The sequence below is a fragment of the Triticum dicoccoides genome, chromosome 4A (assembly GCF_002162155.2).
Source record: "Triticum dicoccoides isolate Atlit2015 ecotype Zavitan chromosome 4A, WEW_v2.0, whole genome shotgun sequence".
Classification (NCBI taxonomy): domain Eukaryota; kingdom Viridiplantae; phylum Streptophyta; class Magnoliopsida; order Poales; family Poaceae; genus Triticum; species Triticum dicoccoides.
The window spans coordinates 686,971,082-686,992,192 of NC_041386.1; positions in this window are offsets into that span (position 1 = coordinate 686,971,082).

A 21,111-nucleotide genomic window follows, 5' to 3' on the forward strand; every position below is an offset into this window, starting at 1 on the left:
TATGCCCTGCGCCCACTTGTTCCTGCTAGCTGTTTCGCGTAGTAGTACACTAGTAGTATTGGTTATAAACTCACTTTAATTAAGCTTCCACAGCGTTATTAACACATAATACAACAACACAGATCATCAATCTTCTATACTATTGGCAGGCACTCTCTATGTAGGATCTTGTGTTGAGATGTGTAGCTGAATTGTTTCATTTCGCTGAGAATTACATTTCCAAGCATTTCCGTTCAGAGCTCTGCTATCTATGTGCAAGCTTCACTGTTTCGACACCATTTAGTACCATATGGTTCTCAATTTAACATTTGATTTTACTAATAGGTTATTCTACATAGCAGTTGGGTTGAGGAGATGATGATTCCGTGTGATGATTCTGATACATTTCATGTTTCAAAATCGAGCTTTTTAAAACTAATTATCAACCTTCCAGATCTTCAACTGCTTGTGCAACCTATGAACAGTTTATTGTTGTGATTCTTTGCTTCAAGTTATTATTTTGGTAAAACATGCAGCAACACCTGAGGTTGGTTTGGGACGCGGGTGCATAAGAGGGTGATCGACCTCCTCAGCTCGCCAGACATCGTCAAGCAGATCACATGGAGCCAGGCGTCGAGGTCGAATTGAGCACTACCAACCATTCGTTATGCTTCCCCATCGTCTTTGATCTTTTTGCAGGACATTTTTGAAACTTTGTATTATGAGAAGTGGGTTTTGTATGACTAGGTTTCTCACATCGTGATTCTGAGACCACATATTTCTTCAATTTTCGTTGCTTTGGTGTTTGTGCTGGATTGGATCTTCATACAGGGCTCACTATTGATTTATTGTCAGATTTGGTAGCGTTTTCAGAGAGCACATAATATCTTCCAATGTTGTCCCTATTAGTTGTGTTTATGCTTGTGTGCATAGGTCGTTTCCTTTGTTTCGTGATAGTATGGAAATGGAAATTTTGTTGTGTGCAAACTGAGGTCACTCAAAACACAACTATATCACTGATTACACAAATTCTGTATTTGCATCCGCAAATTCTGCCGGTTCCTTCGCACTTACTAGACAGTCTCGCACCCAGTTTCATCTTTTACGGGTCTATTGTCTGAAATCCTTCTTCCGGATGTAGAAGGATCGGAATAGGTGGTTTTGTCCTCTCGTCCATTGCCATGGGAGGTGACCTGTTGTTTTCTGCTGCGCGCATTTCTTTTGGCGAAGCAAAAATTCCATCCCGGGATGAGCTTCCTGACCTTACACTTGGGCCACCACCCGCTGGGCTCTCAAGTTCCTCGTTCCATGGGCTGCCATACAAGGCCTCTAGTAAGTTTTGTGGCTTGCTCTTCTGATTTGGTGGTTGTCCAAGTCCACCATGTGAGCTAGCCAACCCTCCCTACATGTAAGCTCATGCTGCTGCACCCACGGCTAGGCACATCCCCCACACGTGGGTCGAGCCCTCCCGTTGCATTGCTTCTTGCTGGGCAGACCGTTCCTCCAGCCGCCTCACAATATGGCGTATTGCTGCTGCTCTGTAGGGCAACACAAGCCGCTTGTTTGTTGGACATCACGTTATCTGTACTACTTCCTTCTTGATGGACTTCTAGCTCCCCGTACGCTTGAGTAGCATCCGCGTCCGCCTTTGCATCAGCATCCACAACAGTTGCACTTGTATATGTTGTTTCTTCATGGACTTCTGATGCCACGTACGCCTTCATTTTCTCTAGCTGCATGGCACAAAGACGGCTTCACCATGGCCGACCGCACACAATGAGCGTTGCCTCCGCTCCAGCAAAGATAGCACTTATGTCCGTACCATTGACATAAACTTCGGAATCACCCCCCTCCCCCCCCACCCCGCGGTGCCTGTAGCATCGTCACGACTTTTCCGAACCATGGTTATGAAGGCGGACTTTTTCTTCCACGAGCCAACAATTTCTTTAACCACCACTTGAAGAACTGGATTTTACTCGTCCACGAGTTCACACAACAACTATCATCACCTTCCTGAGCCATGAGCGCCTTCTCCTTCGTGGGCCTCTTACACTCCGACATGAAGTGGTCGAGCAGATCACAGTTGTGGCAGCGGATTTTCCTCTTCGCGAACTTCTTCTTCTTTGGCTTCTTCGACAGTTTGTCAGTTTCCTTTGCGGGATGCTACTTTCCACCACTACTGGATGCCTTGTCTTAAAAGGTCATCGTATCCTTTATTATAAAGAGGTATGAAGAGATCTCATCCCTCTATGTGTTTAGGGGGGTTGTGCTGAAGCAGAAGTGTTATTTCTTATTCGAAAAACAAATACAATGTGCACTACAACTCATTCTATCTCAAGGCCCACACCATGCTATAAAACTAATATTATAGGCTCATACATCATCTTGCAAGAAGATGAACAGTAAAATTTCTTCAGACAGACTACCGAAAAAGGGTTTCCCCCTGCTTTGTATTCCAAAGCAACCAACACCGAGTACAAAGATCGTTGTGCCGAGCAGCACAGCAAGCCAAAAGAAAAAGAAGAAGAGACAAGTGCCACCCACGGCAGCTCGACAAAGCACGGATGACCCGCCACCGCGGCGTCCACCGGATACAAACCACCACAGGACGAGGCTCCGAACTGCCACGTATCAAGCAACACCTCCAAGAAGGGATGCGATGCCGACGACGCTGCTGCTCGGACAAGTCCTAGCGTTTCCCCCGACACGCGGAGGGAGGTGGGGGATGGATACCACCGACACCCTCCAGGAAGGAATGGTGGCACCCGCAGGTGTCACCGCATCGGGGCCGAAGCCGGAAGGGATTTCTCCCGCACTCCAAACCCAACTGCCCAACCGGACGGAGCCAACCCGCCAAACCATCGCCCACCACCATGCGCCAACGCAGTTGCGCCGCCACCCACGCCGCCTCACTACGAACACCACCACGAGGCCAAGAGAACCGGAGAGAAGCGCACCACGATGGGAGCGGCAACACCGAAGCCGAGCGGGAGGGAATCACCTCCACCGACATCGTGTGGGAGGCCCGTGCCTCCGGCACCGTTGCTGTCGCCGTCCGGACGCGGCAGCGGGGCATGCCGGGCCATCTAGTACAAGCTTATATAGCATTTCCCATCTAGTACCTGAGGAAGCTGTTTAGCACGTCGAAGTTGTTTGAAAAGATCCTGCAGGTGCATCTGGTGTCCCTGATGGGGGTTGGCACCTCGCCGCAGGCGGCCAGGGAGAAGGACGCCATCCAATAGTCTTTGTAGTTGTCGACCGGTGTCACGTTCAGCTTCTCCGTTGGTGGCGTGATGATGATTTATTCCGGGCCTTAATCCACAGTGGCTCCCATCTATAGGGCTCATGCCACATGACATTTGACATTAAGCAGCAAAGGGGAAACAGGAGGCCAAAAATACAAGAATAGGTGACATGTGTATTCTTACCTTCATTATCTCTGACCCAATCGCCTACGAGATAGTCAATATATGGTGTTACAATGCATAAAGGTGAACATAGGATATGAAAACCGGCTACAGAAGTGTATCCCACATGCTAAAATATTGTGGTGGGCCAGCTAGAGACTTTCATGTCACCCCGCAAAAAAAAGATACCTTCATGTCTCCCCAATCGATAAATATCGATCTCTCTAGAGCCTCTTAGTTCTAACTCCAATTCCGTCTAGCAAGGGTCGACCGACATAGATCCGTCCATATATCCAGGGAGTGAAAAGTGTTTGTCAAATTTATACAAATTGAATCATGTAGGTTTGAAAGGCATCCGGAACAATTTTCGGCAGCTGGACCGAGTCAGCTAACCTGATTTATCTGTACAAGTACAACCTCACCCGGTCGAGAGGATGGCGTTCGGTCCAGACGGGAAGAGACCTTTGTAGGTACAGTACGAGCACACTGAACCCTCTGACCTGATATAGGGCCAGTTTGGTTCCCGTCCTAGGTGTTCGTCGCCTGGCCTGGGGCCTCCCTGGGAGCTGCCTGGCTATTGTTGACGTCCTGTTCGTGAGGGAGTATGCCTGGCAGAGTATCTATTTTGGTTGAACTTCTTGGGCATCAAAATAATTTAGCTCTGTTTTATTGCAGAAGGTAACTACTGCTGCAGATTCCAACCAACTCGTAACATAGAAATAAGAGACTCTTCGCTAGCCTGTTCCAACTAAGATGTAGCCGACTTGGGCTTCCTCCTCTGATACTGAACTATGATCATTCTAGCATGGGAAATGCATCATCCTTGTCCACCCCGCGCCCGCAGAAAGCTTTCAGTGGATCACCGAATCTGCACCCTTTGTCGTAGTGCCAGAATCTTCTGTAGTTGTAGGTTGTACAAGGACGGTACGCCACAGGGTGGTCTCCGTCCACCAGCTCTTCCATGGCGCCTAGCACGGCGCCGTCCTTCCCACACCACCTAAACAGCACCGACTGGTAATCGCGGTTGCTTGCCGTCCTTTTTTTAGAAAAGGAGGATGGCCCCGGCCTCTACATCTGGGCGATGCATACGGTCACTGTATTAATTATTCTCACAAGATCTTACAAAGTAATACCATAGTAAGACTAAAGCCGCCGTCTAAGCAACAAACTGTCGCTACACCTATCGAGTTGATAAAGGGGCGCACATAGCATGGGCCTAATACCAAACAGACATCGCAGCCAAACCTAACATCTAAGACCTGAGGACCCATCCAGGAAGCCTGCCGGGCATGGATTTCGCCGGTCCGGCGTGCTCTCAGAGGCCGCCGCCGCCAACTGCCATCGCTTCATCTTCAGAATTGTACTGATGCATCAACCTTGGTCGGTCTAGCTATCGTCGACGCCACCACGGCGTCCAACGACACCTCCTCCCTGCGCGCAAACAGCTGTGCACGTCGCGGTCGCCACTGATACACCTCAGCACCATGCTACCAAGTATCACCAGCCAACACAGCTTGAAGTCTTTGGAAGATCTGTCGTGCGTAGCACCTGCCGACCAGGCATGACAAAGCGTAGCACCTGTCGGTCAGGCATGAATTGACATCTCCACCGAAGCTCCGTGCAAGACGAAGCCGCTCCACCTCCTGCCTCCGACTTCCAGCGCTGCTCCACAAACGATGCTCCCAAGAGAGAAACAACACCGCAGTGCCACCATCGTCCGATATGGAACACCAGATGCTAGGTTTGCTTGGCGTCCTGACACGGTGGATGCACGGCGTCACCCTCCCATTTGTCACCACCTGTCATGGCGTCAGAATTCGATGAAAACCGTCATAACCACAAAAGAAAAGCTCTTTGTCGGGCCAGTGGGTGGTTTAGCTGGGCTCCCTTCTTGCTGCTAACTGCAATGGGTAAATTAAAGAAAACTCGACAGTTGATGAGTGAAAGCCATTCTCGCTTTTTCGTCAATTTTTTTCCATTAAAGATATTTTCGCTGCTGCCAAAGGCAGATCTGGACATACAAACGGCAAAATCTTATTTAATTTCAGTTGAAAATCATATTTCCAAGCAGTGTCGGCAAACATTTTGATGGTTGTTGTCAAGCAATTCTTTATGCAAGATGCTCTGTTTTGACACCATTGATTGGGTTCCTGGTTGCTTCGGGTTGTAAGTTGCCATTCTCGCGGTGCCCAACCACCAAGGATTTGGATCCCAAGTGCACATTTTTTCTCGCGGGCCACCGAAATTCTCGGTTACAACGGTAACCGCGAAATCCCGGAAAAAATTCGAACGAAATTTGAATTTGAATTTTGAATTCAATTTTTTTAAATCTTCTATAGATTGGTTCTGGACTCAATTTTGTCACCAGCACCAGCCTGGCGCAGTGGTTAGGTCGTATATGTATTAATATTTCCTCAAGGTTGCACGATCGATTCGCCACAGCAACAATCATTTTCCCAGCATCTTTGTTTTTATCATAAAAATTGTGTCAAAAAATCATGCAGCAATGGGACTCAAACTCAAGACCTCAGAAAAGCTAGGAAGGACACGCTTACCACTACGCCACAGCTAGCTGCCTGTTTTGAATGAGTTCCCAAAGTATCTAACCTAAGTACCAGAGTTTAAATTCAAAAAAATCGAAAAATTTCAAAAGAATTCGCTCGGTATGTTGGTTTCTCGTGGGGTTGCGAGAAACGCGGTAACTGGGCGGTATCCGAATATTCCGCCCGGTACCCAAAACCATGCCAACCACAGGAGCTATAGCTTATCTCCTGGCTCCTACCGCCTATACAAAGGGAAGTCCCGAGCCAACCCAAACGGGGGAGGAGACGCGCCCGCGGTGCAGTGTCGGGCGGACGCGCGCCACGCAGGATGTGGCGCTGGCTACGTCGGGGTTTGGAGGCGTCGTGCTAGCAGAGAAGTAGAACGTGTCCGCGGCGACGGCGACAGCGGGAGCGCGTTGCCCACGATCCGACGTGTGGCAGCGACCAGCACGAAGCACCCACACGAGCAGGAGACATCCATCTACGACGCAACAAGACACGCGAGGAGGAGCCCCAGGTCGGGACTACCGACGAGCGCGGCCATATGGGAGAGCTCGCGCAGGCGGCCGAGACTCCCGTATACAGCAGGACGAGGCTCACCGGAGCCACTGACGAAGATCGCTATCATGCCGATCATCTTCTCGCAAGGTAAGGACCGGAACTAATCTCTTCCCCTCTCTGCGTCCCTCTCCATGGCGCCGACCGGAGCTACGGCCGGAGTCAAGGTTGGCCGTCCGCTCCATCTTATCTCGTTGAAGACGATGACGCCGCCCTGGGGCTGCCGTCTATGCGTAACCCCGGCGCACTCTCCTCCGGCGTGCCCGCCGCTCACAACGACGATGTGCCTGGGCTGTGCGCCCTCGGTGCACTCTTCACCGGCGACGACGAGCCGGAACCGCCGTGTGTGCACGGCCCCTGCTCATGACCACAACGTACCGGACTTGTCGTAACAATGGCGGCGACGCAGCGCTCGATGAGTCACGACGACTCGTCATATCCATGGCGGCGGCACAGCCCTCGACGACTAACGATGAATCATCGTAACCATGGCGGTGAAACGGCGCTCGACGAGTCACGATGACTCATCGTAACCATGGCGTTCGACGAGTCACGACAACTCATCGTAACCATGGTGGCGGAGTGGTGCTCGATAAGTCACGATGACTTGTCATAACTATGGCAGCGGAGACATCATCTGGCTGCTGCCACGTTATGCTTAGGCGTGTCTTGCGGCTTCCCTTTTCGTCGGCAGAAACACGTGTCATATGTGTCGGGGTCCGCTCATGTCTAGCGGCTCCCAGTCCGGATGGTTCCGCCGTGGAGGTGGACTCGGCATCACCGTCGGCACTCCGTTTCAGCGACACACGCACATTGACATGCGGCTCATGCGCCATTGTCGGCCCTGCCTAGCGGTGCAAGTTGGCGACTTCCTCCGCTATTGACGGCGGTGTATGCGGTCATCGACGGATGTGTGCACTCCATGTGTCGCACATCCCTTCATTTCTTTATATCCTTCCAAAATCTACTCCCGTGGGGCATACCCCTCGCACTCCCGGTGGATCTACATAGTCATCGACGAAGTCCAAGCCAAGCCCACCCATGCATGCTACCTCAACAACCACATCGACGCCGCTCAAGGCCGACGAGCCAAGACGGCGTAGGCGGGCGTTGCCGGAGAAAAGGACACGCTTTCGACGGCCCGTGTACCATTCCGTACACAGACTCTGCCGCTGCCACACACACACACCACCACCACCATGCATGACGAACGATAAGCGAAAACTGAGGACGATGACTGCCTAGCTTAATCGGAGGTGTCCAGCGGTACTATCCGCGGGAGTAATTAACCGGGGGCTTTCCGAGGCCCTCGCGAACCAGGAGACCACGATTGCTTGATCACTTTGGCCGCGCTAGCAAGCCTCACATTTTTCTTTTCATCTTCTTTGTATTTGTGTACTGTGTACACCGGTGAAGGGAGACGCTTATACAATACAGCTATCATTTTGTATGAGCGAGCGTCTTTCCTTTTTCGTGTCAAACATTCTGCTTTCCCTGCGGATCAACCTGTTGATGCCAATGCATTGCAAAAAATACTTCTCTCTCTCTCTCTCTCTCTCTCTCTCTCTCTCGCCTTCTCCCTCTCCCTCTGTGTGTGTGTGTGTGTTTTGACTACAGTGACGCTTTGCCTTTCAATAAGACATGCATCCAAAGTGAAACAATAGCTTGGAACGATTGGGTGTGCAACATAACACCGAAACCTTCCATGCATAGTAGACAGGTTGTAGGCTTAAATCCATTAAATGCAAAATATGCAGGGTATATAGTTGGGAGTTTGCAGCTGATGAGAGCCTATGATGCAGTAAATAAGTGGTTTTACCCCGCATAATGGTGGTGGTACCAAATCTGAGCTCACTAAAGAAAAATATTGCATATGCCGAAACAGTATAGGTGCACGCAGGGCATGCAATGTGGTGGGACAGCGGGGCACCTTCATGTCACCAGTTCCCAACCGATAAATACCAATCTCTTACGCGTCTCTTAGTTCCAATTTCATTTCTTCAAGCAACGATGTATGAAGAGAGACAATCCACACATTGGTAGTTTTTTATTTCGAAACGGAGGCAAAACATTTGCCTCATCCATTAACTAAGAAGGAGTTTGGAGTTGCTTTTACATGGAAAAGCGGGAAAAATGAAATATTACGAGGCACTACTCTCCCGGTATGATGCTACCCAAATGTTTTGCGCCCGCAAGCACCCAAAGGCCGATCTCATCCCGAATGTTGGAGAGCAAAATGGACGGGAGCGTCGACTTGTGCCGAAAAACCCTTGCGTTTCTCTCACACCATATAAACCAGCAAGTGAGCAGGGTGATAGAGGTCATCACCTTCCGGTTCATGGCATGGAAGGCCGACATGCTGAGCCACCAATCCTTTACCGAGCGACGCCCAGCCCAAGAAGAGATGTCGAGGTAGTCAAGCTGGAGCCACCCTTTGATCATGCCCCAAAGGCGGAGAGAGAACCGGCATCTGAAGAAGAGATGGTCCACCATCTCCGTCGCCTGCTTACAAAGCTGACACAGGCCACACTTCGGCCATCCTCTTCTTTCCAAATGATCCGCCATCCAGAACACATCTGTAGTAGAAAGAGTATTTTTAATGAGTACAAGTTGCATAGGATTGAAAGGCACCAAAAAATATTTTACCGCAGAGCAGAAGCTTCCTCTCCCATCCCTGTACAAAAACATGGCCCACATTATCTTATTTCCTTTCACATGGGCATCTTTTGGAATAAAAAGACAACAACCATAGAGTTAACATGTTAACAATAGGTGAAGCAACCTGCTACTGACGTCGGGAAGCCACCTCTACAGGTTATAATATGTTCAACTTGGACGGCGCTTTTAATGAGAGGTTGAGGGTTGTTGGTTTGGGGAACTATTGGCCATGACACATACGATGTGGTTATTTGTGTGGCGATATGATAGTATCAGGGTCGCGACGTCCGCACTGCAAGCTGAAGATGAGGACCTATATCATGCCATCCTGTGTGATGATCATACATGCATTGGTCGAGTTACTTTTTTCCATGGACTGCATGATGTTGAAGCATGCAATGGTTTTTCCCAGTATGGACTATACGCCCTTGGGATTAAAGTTCATGCATTTAAAGTTTTTCCACTTGACTAATTCAGTGTAGCCTAAATCTTGTTTTGTCCTCGTGATTGTAATAAACCTTTTCATGATCTCGCGTCTTTGTGTGTTGGTATTGTTTAATAAATTCGGTCGATGTGGTTGACTGACGTACCATGTTTTTTCGCCTGTTTGGTGATTGGTGGTTTAGTCATGTCTCGGTGGAAGATCACGTCATTTTATTTCAATGTGTTCTATGTCTAGAATAAGATTCTAGATGTTTGGCCTGGCTTCCCAATTGTGCCAGCTTATAGTTGGAAGGCATGCAACCAACTTAAGCATATCGTGCAATAAAGATATGGTTTTATCACACATAAAGGTGAATATAAAAAATTAAAACCGATAAGAGAAGAGCATCCCATGTGCTAACATGGTACTAGAAGCGCACACAAGAAATGTACGGTGGTGGCCAGCATGCACCTTCATGTCACATATACCCCATCGATAAATAGCGGTCTTTCCAGAGTCTTGGCTTCAAGTCCAGTTTCTCTAGCAATGATAAACATAGACCGTCCATATATCCAGAGATTGGAAAGCGCCTGTAATATTTATATAAATTGTGTAGGCTTGAAAGACACAGGGAATTGTTTTACGGCAAAAGGGAAGGCTGTCTTAATTAGTTTTATTTGTCCGACCTCATGCAATTGAACACACGGCAATTAGCCCCGGTGGAAAGAATATTTACTGTCTAGTAGCAGCGGGAGACAAGTTAGCCTCGTCTCCAATGTACTCTCTCTCTTAGGCAAGGGACACACATCCCGCCCTGAGGCTATGAACATATGAAATAGGATGACAATATGCCAATTGGATGTGGTTGTGACTTGTTAGAAGGGTCATGGGCTTCAATATGAAAACATGTTCTTGTTTTCATATTGTTACAATTTTCAAAAAGCTCTGGTATTTCAGAAATATTCACTTTTTTCAACTTTTGTTCACAAATTTAAGAAATATTTGCGCTTCAGATTTTTATAAATTGTAAACATAAATACCTGTTTTGCAATATTTGTCTAAACTTTTCATCAATTATTGCGAATTTTTTAAATTTTGTGGAATTATTTTTCAAGTTTATAAAATTTACATACACAATTTGAAATTTCAAATTTGTTGAGCAATTTCAAGATATCGTAAGGCATAACAAAATGTTCATGCTGAATTGATAATGATAGAAAGTTAGAATAGGAGAAGCATTCAAATTAGGAAAAAAACATCATGCTCATGGATGCACCCTGTGGCCTAGTCTCACACACTCCTCTCAACGGTGTTTTTTTTTGGACTATAGATAAATGACCTCAACTTCTTGCAACATCTAGGCATGAGACGCATACATGTCAGGTTTGGACGACTTTTAACACCGTTTGCTCTTTGCAACACATCGAGCAATTTATCGGTCCTTTTTTTACAATGAAAACTCCAGACTAGTCAATAATCCAAACAACTTGGCATATGCATTGAATTGGTCATAGAAGTTGTTGGAAAAGATTTGTGGCTATTTGATGGATGTCGAAAAAGAACATGCTTTCAAACGGACACTTCTGGCCTACGGAGTGAGTATGGTCTATTTTTAGACATCCTTGAAACGACCCCAACTTTTGTAAGCAGGTGGGCAAAGCCCATGGTACACATGCATGTCTGGTTTGTACGATTTTCGACACCGTATGCAAGTTGCGACATGTCCGAATATTTATCGGCCTTTTTAACTGAGGAAACAACAGAAAATACAAAACTTGTCGAAAACCCAAAAAACTTGGTATCGTGCATTACATTGGTCTTACATGGTTTGAAAAAATTGGGACATTTAAGGGATGTCAAGAAACGAGGTGCTCCCAAGTGGACCCTTCTAGCCTACCCGAGCATTCTCCGTTGAACATGATATTTTTTAGAAATGTCATGACTGACCACAACTCTGCAAGTAGGTGGGAATGCACATGTTAGGCATCCATGCCTGGCTTGAATGACTTCTGACATCGTATGCATGTTGCTACATGTTAACCAGAAAATACAAAACTTGTCAAAAAAACAAAGAAACTTAGCAAGGTGCCTTGAATTGGTCATACAAGGCCATGAGAAAAAAGGTCATTTCAAGGATGTTGAGAAACAACGTGCTCCTAGACGGCATTTTGGCCTACACGAACATCATGCGTTCAATACGGTCCTTTTTCGAACATCCTTGAAATGACCTCATTTTTTTCAAGCAGGTGGGCATGCCCTTGGTAGGCATCCATGTGAGGTTTGGATGAATTCTGACACCGTTTGCATGTTTCCACACGTTCGGACATTTATCAACCTTTGCTCACAAGAAAAACTCCAGAAAATGCAAAATTGTCAAAAAATTCGAACAATTTGGCATGGTTCCTTGAATTGGTCATACGAGGCCATGGAAAAAATTGGGGCATGTCCAAAAACATTGTGCTCTCATGTTATAAAACAACTAAGCTGCTTGTGCCTTGCTGGGCCGGCCCAGTAGCACAAACTCATGTGACTGGTGTACACTTTCCAGCGACGACCCGGCAGTGGGTACAATTTGCCAAAATATTACCCTTTATATGTTTAGTGGAGAGGGTTGTACCGAAGAGGGGCTTGTTTTAGTATTATATGTCAAGCATTACGTTGAGAGCTATGCTCTTTGTGCTGAGGGAACGCTTCCTCCTTTCCTATAGCTTGCATGCTTAAGATCCTCCTCAAGCAGCTTCTTCTTCTTCTTCTTCTTCTTCTGCTTCTTCTTATGAGCCTTTTGTCTCAAACAAGTTGGGGTAGGCTAAATATGAAACCCTTTCATGAGGACGTCCCAGGAGGTCACCCATCCTAGTACTACTCTCGCCCAAATGGGTTTCATACCCAAAGGACTGGCTAGTTTTTACGTTGACTCGCCAAGCTTATCACAACCCTTATATATGAAACCCTTTCACGAGGACTTCCTAGGAGGTCACCCATCCTAGTACTACTCTCTCTCAAATGGGTTTCATACCCATGGGACTGCATGACATCTAAACCATTGAAGGGTAAATTATTTCATATTCGTAAAACAAATACTCTCTGCAATAGATTTGATTTTACCAAAAGGCCCATGCACTACAAAACTAATATTATAAACTCATACATCATCTCATGGGAAGACGAAAAAGAGTAAAAAATCCCTTAGACCATGGACAGGATACAAAAGTGCAAACACAATTCGTTGTAGATTTTCCGAGGCTAGTTCTTCACAAAGGTGCTTAGCACGTCTAAGTAGTTCGGGAAGGTCTTGTGGGAGGTCCCTGATGGTGACCAGCACCTTGGTGCAGGCCGCCAAGGAGAAGGCCATGGCCATCCGGTGGTTGTCATAGGTGTCGATCGTCGTCCCGTTCAGCTTCTTCGATGGCGTGATGATGCACTAGGCCTGGTCTTCCTCAATTCGTGCACCCAGTCATAGGGCATATGAACGACAGGTCAAATGAAACGCCGAGGAGTGAAACAGGAGACTTATTCATAAGAACAGAAGGTGCATGTTACTACCTTCATTAGCTCAGTCCAGGTCGCACCCATTCACACATTTTTCTTCACTCTTCGAGAGGTAACTACAAAACAGAATGAACAAGTCTCAAGACCAAAATTTGCAAAAGAAACCAACAAACACGTAAGAAGGTTATTCTACATAGCAGTTGGGTTGAGGAGATGATGATTCCGTGTGATGATTCTGATACATTTCATGTTTCAAAATCGAGCTTTTTAAAACTAATTCTCAACCTTCCAGATCTTCAACTGCTTGTGCAACCTATGAACAGTTTATTGTTGTGATTCTTTGCTTCAAGTTATTATTTTGGTAAAACATGCAGCAACACCTGAGGTTGGTTTGGGACGCGGGTGCACAAGAGGGTGATCGACCTCCTCAGCTCGCCAGACATCGTCAAGCAGATCACATGGAGCCAGGCGTCGAGGTCGAATTGAGCACTACCAACCATTCGTTATGCTTCCCCATCGTCTTTGATCTTTTTGCAGGACATTTTTGAAACTTTGTATTATGAGAAGTGGGTTTTGTATGACTAGGTTTCTCACATCGTGATTCTGAGACCACATATTTCTTCAATCTTCGTTGCTTTGGTGTTTGTGCTGGATTGGATCTTCATACAGGGCTCACTATTGATTTATTGTCAGATTTGGTAGCGTTTTCAGAGAGCACATAATATCTTCCAATGTTGTCCCTATTAGTTGTGTTTGTGCTTGTGTGCATAGGTCGTTTCCTTTGTTTCGTGATAGTATGGAAATGGAAATTTTGTTGTGTGCAAACTGAGGTCACTCAAAACACAACTATATCACTGATTACACAAATTCTGTATTTGCATCCGCAAATTCTGCCGGTTCCTTCGCATTTACTAGACAGTCTCGCACGCAGTTTCATCTTTTACGGGTCTATTGTCTGAAATCCTTCTTCCGGATGCATGTCCAACACCGGATGTAGAAGGATTGGAATAGGTGGTTTTGTCCTCTCGTCCATTGCCATGGGAGGTGACCTGTTGTTTTCTGCTGCGCACATTTCTTTTGGCGAAGCAAAAATTCCATCCCGGGATGAGCTTCCTGACCTTACACTTGGGCCACCACCCGCTGGGCTCTCAAGTTCCTCGTTCCATGGGCTGCCATACAAGGCCTCTAGTAAGTTTTGTGGCTTGCTCTTCTGATTTGGTGGTTGTCCAAGTCCACCATGTGAGCTAGCCAACCCTCCCTACATGTAAGCTCATGCTGCTGCACCCAGGGCTAGGCGCATCCCCCACACGTGGGTCGAGCCGTCCCGTTGCATTGCTTCTTGCTGGGCAGACCGTTCCTCCAGCCGCCTCACAATATGGCGTATTGCTGCTGCTCTGTAGGGCAACACAAGCCGCTTGTTTGTTGGACATCACGTTATCCGTACTACTTCCTTCTTGATGGACTTCTAGCTCCCCGTACGCTTGAGTAGCATCCGCGTCCGCCTTTGCATCAGCATCCACAACAGTTGCACTTGTATATGTTGTTTCTTCATGGACTTCTGATGCCACGTACGCCTTCATTTTCTCTAGCTGCATGGCACAAAGACGGCTTCACCATGGCCGACCGCACACAATGAGCGTTGCCTCCGCTCCAGCAAAGATAGCACTTATGTCCGTACCATTGACATAAACTTCGGAATCACCCCCCTCCCCCCCCACCCCGCGGTGCCTGTAGCATCGTCACGACTTTTCCGAACCATGGTTATGAAGGCGGACTTTTTCTTCCACGAGCCAACAATTTCTTTAACCACCACTTGAAGAACTGGATTTTACTCGTCCACGAGTTCACACAACAACTATCATCACCTTCCTGAGCCATGAGCGCCTTCTCCTTCGTGGGCCTCTTACACTCCGACATGAAGTGGTCGAGCAGATCACAGTTGTGGCAGCGGATTTTCCTCTTCGCGAACTTCTTCTTCTTTGGCTTCTTCGACAGTTTGTCAGTTTCCTTTGCGGGATGCTACTTTCCACCACTACTGGATGCCTTGTCTTAAAAGGTCATCGTATCCTTTATTATAAAGAGGTATGAAGAGATCTCATCCCTCTATGTGTTTAGGGGGGGTGTGCTGAAGCAGAAGTGTTATTTCTTATTCGAAAAACAAATACAATGTGCACTACAACTCATTCTATCTCAAGGCCCACACCATGCTATAAAACTAATATTATAGGCTCATACATCATCTTGCAAGAAGATGAACAGTAAAATTTCCTCAGACAGACTACCGAAAAAGTGTTTCCCCCTGCTTTGTATTCCAAAGCAACCAACACCGAGTACAAAGATCGTTGTGCCGAGCAGCACAGCAAGCCAAAAGAAAAAGAAGAAGAGACAAGTGCCACCCACGGCAGCTCGACAAAGCGCGGATGACCCGCCACCGCGGCGCCCACCGGATACAAACCACCACAGGACGAGGCTCCGAACTGCCACGTATCAAGCAAGACCTCCAAGAAGGGATGCGATGCGGACGACGCTGCTGCTCGGACGAGTCCTAGCGTTTCCCCCGACACGCGGAGGGAGGTGGGGGATGGATACCACCGACACCCTCCAGGAAGGAATGGTGGCACCCGCAGGTGTCACCGCATCGGGGCCGAAGCCGGAAGGGATTTCTCCCGCACTCCAAACCCAACTGCCCAACCGGACGGAGCCAACCCGCCAAACCGTCGCCCACCACCATGCGCCAACGCAGTTGCGCCGCCACCCACGCCGCCTCACTACGAACACCACCACGAGGCCAAGAGAACCGGAGAGAAGCGCACCACGATGGGAGCGGCAACACCGAAGCCGAGCGGGAGGGAATCACCTCCACCGACGTCGTGTGGGAGGCCCGTGCCTCCGGCACCGTTGCTGTCGCCGTCCGGACGCGGCAGCGGGGCATGCCGGGCCATCTAGTACAAGCTTATATAGCATTTCCCATCTAGTACCTGAGGAAGCTGTTTAGCACGTCGAAGTTGTTTGAAAAGATCCTGCAGGTGCATCTGGTGTCCCTGATGGGGGCTGGCACCTCGCCGCAGGCGGCCAGGGAGAAGGCCGCCATCCAATGGTCTTTGTAGTTGTCGACCGGTGTCACGTTCAGCTTCTCCGGTGGTGGCGTGATGATGATTTATTCCGGGCCTTAATCCACAGTGGCTCCCATCTATAGGGCTCATGCCACATGATATTTGACATTAAGCAGCAAAGGGGAAACAGGAGGCCAAAAATACAAGAATAGGTGACATGTGTATTCTTACCTTCATTATCTCTGACCCAATCGCCTACGAGGTAGTCAATATATGGTGTTACAATGCATAAAGGTGAACATAGGATATGAAAACCGGCTACAGAAGTGTATCCCACATGCTAAAATATTGTGGTGGGCCAGCTAGAGACTTTCATGTCACCCCGCAAAAAAAAGGTACCTTCATGTCTCCCCAATCGATAAATATCGATCTCTCTAGAGCCTCTTAGTTCTAACTCCAATTCCCTCTAGCAAGGGTCGACCGACAGAGATCCGTCCATATATCCAGGGAGTGAAAAGTGTTTGTCAAATTTATACAAATTGAATCATGTAGGTTTGAAAGGCATCCGGAACAATTTTCGGCAGCTGGACCGAGTCAGCTAACCTGATTTATCTGTACAAGTACAACCTCACCCGGTCGAGAGGATGGCGTTCGGTCCAGACGGGAAGAGACCTTTGCAGGTACAGTACGAGCACACTGAACCCTCTGACCTGATATAGGGCCAGTTTGGTTCCCGTCCTAGGTGTTCGTCGCCTGGCCTGGGGCCTCCCTGGGAGCTGCCTGGCTATTGTTGACGTCCTGTTCGTGAGGGAGTATGCCTGGCAGAGTATCTATTTTGGTTGAACTTCTTGGGCATCAAAATAATTTAGCTCTGTTTTATTGCAGAAGGTAACTACTGCTGCAGATTCCAACCAACTCGTAACATAGAAATAAGAGACTCTTCGCTAGCCTGTTCCAACTGAGATGTAGCCGACTTGGGCTTCCTCCTCTGATACTGAACTATGATCATTCTAGCATGGGAAATGCATCATCCTTGTCCACCCCGCGCCCGCAGAAAGCTTTCAGTGGATCACCGAATCTGCACCCTTTGTCGTAGTGCCAGAATCTTCTGTAGTTGTAGGTTGTACAAGGACGGTACGCCACAGGGTGGTCTCCGTCCACCAGCTCTTCCATGGCGCCTAGCACGGCCCCGTCCTTCCCACACCACCTAAACAGCACCGACTGGTAATCGCGGTTGCTTGCCGTCCTTTTTTTTAGAAAAGGAGGATGGCCCCGGCCTCTACATCTGGGCGATGCATACGGTCACTGTATTAATTATTCTCACAAGATCTTACAAAGTAATACCATATTAAGACTAAAGCCGCCGTCTAAGCAACAAACTGTCGCTACACCTATCGAGTTGATAAAGGGGCGCAAATAGCATGGGCCTAATACCAAACAGACATCGCAGCCAAACCTAACATCTAAGACCTGAGGACCCATCCAGGAAGCCTGCCGGGCATGGATTTCGCCGGTCCGGCGTGCTCTCAGAGGCCGCCGCCGCCAACTGCCATCGCTTCATCTTCAGAATTGTACTGATGCATCAACCTTGGTCGGTCTAGCTATCGTCGACGCCACCACGGCATCCAACGACACCTCCTCCCTGCGCGCAAACAGCTGTGCACGTCGCGGTCGCCACTGATACACCTCAGCACCATGCTACCAAGTATCACCAGCCAACACAGCTTGAAGTCTTTGGAAGATCTGTCGTGCGTAGCACCTGCCGACCAGGCATGACAAAGCGTAGCACCTGTCGGTCAGGCATGAATTGACATCTCCACCGAAGCTCCGTGCAAGACGAAGCCGCTCCACTTCCTGCCTCCGACTTCCAGCGCTGCTCCACAAACGATGCTCCCAAGAGAGAAACAACACCGCAGTGCCACCATCGTCCGATATGGAACACCAGATGCTAGGTTTGCTTGGCGTCCTGACACGGTGGATGCACGGCGTCACCCTCCCATTTGTCACCACCTGTCATGGCGTCAGAATTCGATGAAAACCGTCATAACCACAAAAGAAAAGCTCTTTGTCGGGCCAGTGGGTGGTTTAGCTGGGCTCCCTTCGTGCTGCTAACTGCAATGGGTAAATTAAAGAAAACTCGACAGTTGATGAGTGAAAGCCATTCTCGCTTTTTCGTCAATTTTTTTCCATTAAAGCTATTTTCGCTGCTGCCAAAGGCAGATCTGGACATACAAACGGCAAAATCTTATTTAATTTCAGTTGAAAATCATATTTCCAAGCAGTGTCGGCAAACATTTTGATGGGAGTTGTCAAGCAATTCTTTATGCAAGATGCTCTGTTTTGACACCATTGATTGGGTTCCTGGTTGCTTCGGGTTGTAAGTTGCCATTCTCGCGGTGCCCAACCACCAAGGATTTGGATCCCAAGTGCACATTTTTTCTCGCGGGCCACCGAAATTCTCGGTTACCACGGTAACCGCGAAATCCCGGAAAAAATTCGGACGAAATTTGAATTTGAATTTTGAATTCAATTTTTTTAAATCTTGTATAGATTGGTTCTGGACTCAATTTTGTCACCAGCACCAGCCTGGCGCAGTGGTTAGGTCGTATATGTATTAATATTTCCTCAAGGTTGCACGATCGAATCGCCACAGCAACAATTATTTTCCCAGCATCTTTGTTTTTATCATAAAAATTGTGTCAAAAAAACAAGCAGCAATGGGACTCAAACTCAAGACCTCAGAAAAGCTAGGAAGGACACGCTTACCACTACGCCACAGCTAGCTGCCTGTTTTGAATGAGTTCCCAAAGTATCTAACCTAAGTACCAGAGTTTAAATTCAAAAAAATCGAAAAATTTCAAAAGAATTCGCTCGGTATGTTGGTTTCTCGTGGGGCTGCGAGAAACGCGGTAACCGGGCGGTATCCGAATATTCCGCCCGGTACCCAAAACCATGCCAACCACAGGAGCTATAGCTTATCTCCTGGCTCCTACCGCCTATACAAAGGGAAGTCCCGAGCCAACCCAAACGGGGGAGGAGACGCGCCCGCGGTGCAGTGTCGGGCGGACGCGCGCCACGCAGGATGTGGCGCTGGCTACGTCGGGGTTTGGAGGCGTCGTGCTAGCAGAGAAGTAGAACGTGTCCGCGGCGACGGCGACAGCGGGAGCGCGTTGCCCACGATCCGACGTGTGGCAGCGGCCAGCACGAAGCACCCACACGAGCAGGAGACATCCATCTACGACGCAACAAGACACGCGAGGAGGAGCCCTAGGTCGGGACTACCGACGAGCGCGGCCATATGGGAGAGCTCGCGCAGGCGGCCGAGACTCCCGTATACAGCAGGACGAGGCTCACCGGAGCCACTGACGAAGATCGCTATCATGCCGATCATCTTCTCGCAAGGTAAGGACCGGAACTAATCTCTTCCCCTCTCTGCGTCCCTCTCCATGGCGCCGACCGGAGCTACGGCCGGAGTCAAGGTTGGCCGTCCGCTCCATCTTATGTCGTTGAAGACGATGACGCCGCCCTGGGGCTGCCGTCTATGCGTAACCCCGGCGCACTCTCCTCTGGCGTGCCCGCCGCTCACAACGACGATGTGCCTGGGCCGTGCGCCCTCGGTGCACTCTTCACCGGCGACGACGAGCCGGAACCGCCGTGTGTGCACGGCCCCTGCTCATGACCACAACGTACCGGACTTGTCGTAACAATGGCGGCGACGCAGCGCTCGATGAGTCACGACGACTCGTCATATCCATGGCGGCGGCACAGCCCTCGACGACTAACGATGAATCATCGTAACCATGGCGGTGAAACGGCGCTCGACGAGTCACGATGACTCATCGTAACCATGGCGTTCGACGAGTCACGACAACTCGTCGTAACCATGGTGGCGGAGTGGTGCTCGATAAGTCACGATGACTTGTCATAACTATGGCAGCGGAGACATCATCTGGCTGCTGCCACGTTATGCTTAGGCGTGTCTTGCGGCTTCCCTTTTCGTCGGCAGAAACACGTGTCATACGTGTCGGGGTCCGCTCATGTCTAGCGGCTCCCAGTCCGGATGGTTCCGCCGTGGAGGTGGACTCGGCATCACCGTCGGCACTCCGTTTCGGCGACACACGCACATTGACATGCGGCTCATGCGCCATTGTCGGCCCTGCCTAGCGGTGCAAGTTGGCGACTTCCTCCGCTATTGACGGCGGTGTATGCGGTCATCGACGGATGTGTGCACTCCATGTGTCGCACATCCCTTCATTTCTTTATATCCTTCCAAAATCTACTCCCGTGGGGCATACCCCTCGCACTCCCGGTGGATCTACATAGTCATCGACGAAGTCCAAGCCAAGCCCACCCATGCATGCTACCTCAACAACCACATCGACGCCGCTCAAGGCCGACGAGCCAAGACGGCGTAGGCGGGCGTTGCCGGAGAAAAGGACACGCTTTCGACGGCACGTGTACCATTCCGTACACAGACTCTGCCGCTGCCACACACACACACACCACCACCATGCATGACGAACGATAAGCGAAAACTGAGGACGATGACTGCCTAGCTTAATCGGAGGTGTCCAGCGGTACTATCCGCGGGAGTAATTAACCGGGGGCTTTCCGAGGCCCTCGCGAACCAGGAGACCACGATTGCTTGATCACTTTGGCCGCGCTAGCAAGCCTCACATTTTTCTTTTCATCTTCTTTGTATTTGTGTACTGTGTGCACCGGTGAAGGGAGACGCTTATAAAATACAGCTATCATTTTGTATGAGCGAGCGTCTTTCCTTTTTCGTGTCAAACATTCTGCTTTCCCTGCGGATCAACCTTTTGATGCCAATGCATTGCAAAAAATACTTCTCTCTCTCTCTCTCTCTCTCTCTCTCTCTCTCTCTCTCTCTCTCTCTCTCTCTCTCCCTCTCCCTCTCCCTCTGTGTGTGTGTGTGTGTTTTGACTACAGTGACGCTTTGCCTTTCAATAAGACATGCATCCAAAGTGAAACAATAGCTT